The following is a 6,653-nucleotide window of genomic DNA, read 5'->3' as shown; positions in this document are numbered from 1 at the left end:
GGATGGGAGAATAGTTCGTTGCTGACAGGAAGTCACAAAGCAACAAACCTTACCTTTGCCTTTTTACCCCAATCATCTTATGCAGGTAATCTAGGGCAGGTAGAGCTCATATCTTATCCTAGAGCCCTTGAAACTACCGTGGCATCATGAACCAATCCCAGAGTTTCACATTCTAGGTCCAGTCACCCCTGAAAACCCCACTACAGCCAAATGAAGCTTTGGGGGAACATCTACATGCAAGCCACAACACCAACACTTGACAACTGATATAAAATAGCCATGACTGTTTCTGCATAAATGTTGGGACAGACCATGCCGCAAGCAGACTGAGTCAATGTGATGTATCATGTGATCGATAATGACATGTCTCAAACAGCCCCAGGAGCTTGTTTTTTTTTAAATTTTTAATTTTTAAAGAGGACAAAATTAAACATAACAAAACACAGCAAAGTAGATCATAAGATAACAATGTAAGAGACACAGATTTCAAAGCAAGACCAGAGATCTTCACTGTCTGTCATACTGTTCCTTGTTTTCTTCCAAATAGTTGTCCACACCTTCACATACAATGAATTCATATAAAACAAAATAGTATAGAACTGATCAGAACAGGATGATGAAGGCATTTTAGGTCTATAAGACCAGACAATAGGGAAGTCAACATTGGCTGCCATGGTGTCTCTCATTCTCTTCAAAATAGCTGCCCATACCTTCACGTATGCTGAAATTAAACAAAACAAAATAGACTAAAATCACTCTGAACAAAGGATAATAGTATTCCTGGATTTCACATTATGATGATATGGAATCAGCACTGGGTACCTTAGTGTCTCTTTTTCTTCGAAGTAGCTGTTCATTTCATCATGCATTATATAATCGATTCTCATAAACTTTTTAAAAGTTCTATGCATGCATCAATCTCTACAAGTACGCTTCTCCTTTCTGTATTAGAGGGGAAAACAGAACAGACCAAGACAAAACAAAACAAATTCCTAGAAAAAACATGAAATGTAAAAGACATGTAAATAGCAATAACAAAGAGCCCATAACACTGACACTATATTCCTTCAAAACAAGATGGGAAGAGCATAACTAGGGTTGTTATTTTACTTGTTAATGAAATTCCCAATTTCAGCATTTATTGTGGATATTGACAAACAATTACTGATTGATCAGCTACCCGTGACAGTTTTATAAAATCATTAGGTGAACCAGATCTTATTAGTAAAGACAAGAGAATCTTTAGACATCCATCAGGGTGGGGGGTTGAGCGTGGGATTTTTAAATATCGTGAACACAGGCTTCTTACTTTTCCAATGCTTTGATTTAGCCTGCATCTTCAAAGAAGCCAAATCTATTTCTAGAGAGGAACTCTTGCAAACAATGATCAAAGTGTAAATGAATGCAAATACAGCCCTTCACCTTAATTACTTCCCTGTCACTTGTCAGCAGCCTCTTCTATGGTTTGGCTGATTAGCAAATGATCCCGAATAATTATTATTTCATCTACAATTACAATGACTCTGAGTCCTGCCTTCTGGCCTGCCAACAACAACTGCCTTGTGACTTCCTGGCCTATGCCTCTGGAAATATGCAATATCGTACAGCCTGGTTTATTCCTAAATAAATCTCCACCAATTTTTTCCTTTCCAATCTTAGAAAGCAAGATCTCTCAGTAGCTGCAAGTAAAGAACTTGCATAAAACTGATGAACAGAATGTGTAATGTGGTGCAAACAGAACCTTCTAAGTGTGTTTTGGATTCCCACCACCATCAAATATGTATTTTTCCCCCAAACAGCTGTAGGATGCATTGCCTTTCCAATTTTGTCTTTGCTGAGTAAAACTGTAATGCTCTAAAGCACCATATGCAATTCTCTAAGAAAAATAAATCCAAGACAGTTACAAGAGAAGAGGAAAGTGTGAGGTGCAGGGAACCAGCGCATTGTTATGTAGGCAAAGGATTACCATGCATTTCAAATGCAAATAAACTGAGTCGCATGAGCAAAGCAGCTTGTGATTTAGCGACGCAGGGGCTGTTACTAACTAAACCTGGGGAGAAACCAAGATGGTAGAAAGTGGTGGAATTGTTGGCAATTCAAGAAAAATCTCCTCTGTTAAAAGGAAATCCTTGGTTCACCTCAATACAGAAAGCAGAAAGACAGAAGCCTACATCCTAGTAAGTATTTACTGTAAGTCTTAAATGAATTGAGGATGCTGTATAATTACATCACTAGGAGAAACATTATGAAAAAGATTTTAAAAGCTGTCAGCTAAGGGAACTGCTCAACGGAATCCCCCAGGTTGATAATGCAGGGGTATTAGTGACATTCTTGAATTTGTTATCATTGTCTTTAATGGCTACCAGTGCTTAAACATCTTGCCTCCTCTTTGAAGAGTCTGTGTGGTTCACACATTCATTCCCAACTCACACCCTGCTGATGCTTAGGATAAATGGCCACAGAGGACCCCCAAGAAATGCCTGTTGACTTGTGAGGGGTCCTTGTCTCACTACATTCTCCTTACAGGTCACTTTAAGGATGAACAATAGCTTTAAAGTCCTCAATCCCAGTGGACTGCCAACCAAATGTAGCTCCTGCTCTTAAACTTGTCTGAATTAACTCTGCCTCTCCTTTTATGGACACAGCTGTCTTAAGATTTTGGACATCTGGAGGGTGAATGGGTCACGTCCTCCCTACCTGAATAATCAGATGGTTGATTTAGGGTGCATTTTTCTTTAACCTCTATTTTTTGTGTGTCTTATCCAAATGGAAATCTAAACCATTTTTAATTCCTCCTGAGGATGCACACATGAACAATCTTTTAATACACAAAGCATGTGTTTTCCTCATTTAATGCTTTCTACTTGCATATTGATTTACCAACTTCTCAGGTGTTTATTAGAACACAGACACCCAAGGGGGCTGTGTTTGCTCTCTCTCTCTCTCTCTCTCTCTCTCTCTCTCTCTCTCTCTCTCTCTCTCTGTGTGTGTGTGTGTGTGTGTGTGTGTGTGTGTGTGCATTTGTGATGTCATTTCTGGAGAAGCTTCATGCTTTTACATCTGTTTCCATGGAAGGATTTATTAAAACATGAAATGTCAGGGGCTGGGGATTTAGCTCAGCGGCATAAGCACCTGCCTTGCAAGCAGGCGGTCGTGAGTTCGATCCCCAGTACCGATAAAAACGAAAAAGACAAAAAAAAAAAAAAAAAAAAATGAAATGTCAATTGAACACTAGCAAAATGTTCCACATTACCAAGCAATTTGATTCAAACAGTATACTTTTTAAAAGTCTTTTGAAAACATCAAGTCTTAAGACTATTACTGAATAGGGGGCTAGGGATTTAGCTCAGCAGCATAAGCACCTGCCTTGCAAGCAGGCGGTTGTGAATTCGATCCCTGGTACTGATTTAAAAAAAAAAAAAAGTATTACTGAATGTAAAATTGCAAAGACTAGGGCTGGGGATTTAGCTCAGCGGCATAAGCGCCTGCCTTGCAAGCAGGCAGTCGTGAGTTTGATCCCCTGTACCGATAAAAAAAATAATAATAATAAAATAAAATTGCAAAGACTAAAAAATGCCATTAATCGAAAGTGCCCCTGATAGGAAATGATAGATTTCAAATATGATGCAAAATTCTTTAACCTGACATTTATGGTTTGCTTAAAACAGTAAGGCCAATTCGACATACCTACCATCACAAGTACTCTGGGGCATGTGTTAAATGAGTCTCCTCCAGCCATGGAAACTGTTATGTCAGTCGACATTTCCTCAACTCAGAGTTGAGGGGTAACATCAGTTTAGAAAACTCAGTATACTGGGTGCTGTTGTACATCAGTCTGTGTCTTTTTTAGCTGACATTTTGTCCTGCATAGCTTTCAGTGGAGATTGGCTTTGCTATCTGCATACAATCCTTACTCTAAGCATCGGAAAGATGACCAATATCCCATACATTCACTGCTGAGTTCTCAGGTGGAATTATAAAAGTCACAGGTCAAGAGGACCCAAGTCTTCTGATCTCAATTTACAATACACTAACAGATACAAACTCAAATTCTTATCCTCTACCCTGTTTTTGATCAACATGAGGAAAATCATCAAATCATCCTTCTATTCGTATATCCTAATTTTACAGATGAGAGAATCTTTCATCTTACGTGAGGTGCTAATGCAGAATGGATGTAAACAACTTGAGACCCCACATGATGGAAATTCAGTCTGAAATGTGGGTGGCATGCTTTTAATGAGTTATGGGGGGCGGGTAGGAAAGGAACCATTATCAACACCACCAGCACAATGGTGGGGTTGAACTCTTTCTCTACCCCAAGATTGCTGGGTACCTGTGTGCCCAGCCAAGGACATTACCCCTCAAGGGCTCTGAACACAAATTTCTATGTTCAAACCTGACGTAGGGTCCAGTGAGCTCCTAGGCTATTAGTCTCTGATGTAAATAAGGTTTTTATTTTGATTCAAAGTAAATTAGTTCCATTCTTCATTATCTGAGATAATAGTGATATGATTCAGGGATGTTTTGATTTGGGTGTATTTGCTTTCTGTGCTATTGTTATAAATGGAGAAAAGCTCATTTTTCAATCTTGGAAAATCAGTGGCGAGTACACCTTCAAGTGTTGACATCCTAAGTGAAATTCATTTAGTGCATTTATTCATAATGGAAATTATTGACAGTGTTTCTCTTCCGGAAATACTCTAACCTCTAAGAAACTACCATAGTTTCAATTTAGCCTATAGCTTGCTATTTTGGGTGAAATATTCTCACTGAGTACCATAGTATAGAAAATGAAATATAGTTGTAAATCATTTTTATAAAGATTAATTTGCTTCAAGCAGATGGCCTCGTAAATACAATAGTAAACTCACCTTACATTTTAAATTGTTCTCTTTCATCTATTTCAAAGTTTCCTAACAAAACTAGGAAATCTGTGAGAAATAGCTCGAGATGACAAAGTCCTGTGACTCTTTACGTGCAAAACAGGATAGAAACTTGTAAATGAAGTGATGTTTACCGTTGCTTCATTAGAGAAGATAGAATCTGCCTGAACATAACACTTAGGCTTCCTAATAAAGACACAGGTAATTACTCATATTCAGTATGAGGAGTTAAACTGGGAAAGTTGGAAAGAAAAAAGCAAGTTCCTTGTATGAAAGAGAACAAAATATTTGGAAGTCCAAACTCAGAACAATAGGTTGAAGGATTGATCCTAAAAACTGAGTCAAAATGAGTTAGAATAAAGAGCAACCTCTCAAGACGTGTGTTATAGTCAGGAGTTGTACAGAGGACAATTAGAATCAGGACATGGAGTTATAATATTATTTTATGATGGTCACCGGGAGTTAACACAAGAAAATGCAGGAAATCTATCCAAAACACTAAAGACATAGAATATTTAGTCAAGGCCTGAATCCCACAGCAGTGTCCCACATGAGTCCAGATGAAAACCCAGAGCTCATGACAATGCCTCCCATGAGTCCAACTGGAGGTCCAGAGCCCACAAATACTCACACCAGTCTCTTTTATGGATCCATGCTGGGAAGGCCCAAAAGTCAGCGGTGGAAGCCAGAAAGTCCATGCCAGCAGGGTGAAGGAGCTGTGCTGTAGGATGAGGATTCTATGCTGTAGCCAAAAAGTCACACTCACAAGAAAGACCAGGGCTGTCCTGAAAGGCACCACAGCCATCCTCAGCAACACAGAGGCCCCAAACTCCTCCCATGACAAGCACAGTTGGGTACATGCCAGGAAGCCCGTGTGAGGAGTTCATCCTGGAGACCAAGGGGCACATGTCTTCCCCTCCAGAGCCAGGAAGCAATGCTCAATATGAGGACCAGAGCTTCTCCAGGAGAATCAATGGCTCAAACAGCAACTCGTAGGAGAACCCACAGTGCCTCAATGCAATGACACATTAATGCCTTTCTTCTCCATCTCCACCTGTTTATGCTGGCAACTTTCCTCAGCTGGAGCATCTTTGCTCAGTGCCATGTTGATGTAATCCAGCTGGTGTTAAGTTGACCACCAGTTCTTAATCCATAACAACATATAAGCAAATACAAGCAGGCTGATTATATCCATTGTGGTCCAAAGATTTGGGAGTCAATGCATGCAAATAGTGTTGGGCCAGAGTGAAAATATAAAAATCCTAAGCCACTTTTAAAAATGTGGGATGTAACATTAGCCTTGATTGTCTAGTTAGTGATACATAGCTGTAAGGAAAATTTTAAAAAGAGGTATACCTTCGATTGCACTATTTGACAAGCTGTACTTGGAATATCTAGTTCAACTGACAGAACATGGCCACATGTTTCCCTGGAATATTTGAAAATCAAGTTGTAAAAATAGACACCAACCTGCGTATGGCAGTATACACCTGTAATCTTAGGTACTTTGGAAGCTGAGGCAGGAAGATCACAAGTTGGAGTCCCCAGCAAGCAACTTAAAGCAAACTTGCTTCAAAATTTAATAAGTAATAAATAGACAAATACTTGTATGTATGTGCTGATGATGGAACTCTGTGGCAGAAGGCTTTGACTAGTATGCATAAGGCTCTGGGTTCAATCCCCAAGGCCATAATAAGTAAAATTAAAATTAAAATTAACATAAATGAAAACCAACAGTATGAATGATAGAAAGGAGAAGGAAATAGT

The 6,653-nt window shown here is 39.2% G+C and overlaps 1 long non-coding RNA gene across 1 annotated transcript; it reads right to left on the bottom strand.

Annotated features, from left to right (window-relative positions):
* Window positions 1-394: 394 nt before the first annotated feature.
* Window positions 395-6,197, bottom strand: LOC134474552 (uncharacterized). The gene is made up of 3 exons (XR_010045392.1): window positions 5,518-6,197; window positions 823-992; window positions 395-721 (listed from the first exon to the last, which is right to left on the bottom strand). It is a non-coding gene; the product is annotated as an uncharacterized LOC134474552 (long non-coding RNA).
* Between the last annotated feature and the right edge of the window lie 456 nt (window positions 6,198-6,653).

The sequence above is a fragment of the Cavia porcellus genome, unplaced genomic scaffold, assembly GCF_034190915.1.
Source record: "Cavia porcellus strain 051 isolate PalLab524CR breed Dunkin Hartley unplaced genomic scaffold, mCavPor4.1 scaffold_33, whole genome shotgun sequence".
Taxonomy (NCBI): Eukaryota; Metazoa; Chordata; class Mammalia; order Rodentia; family Caviidae; genus Cavia; species Cavia porcellus.
This window is presented reverse-complemented; position numbering and strand designations above follow the sequence as displayed.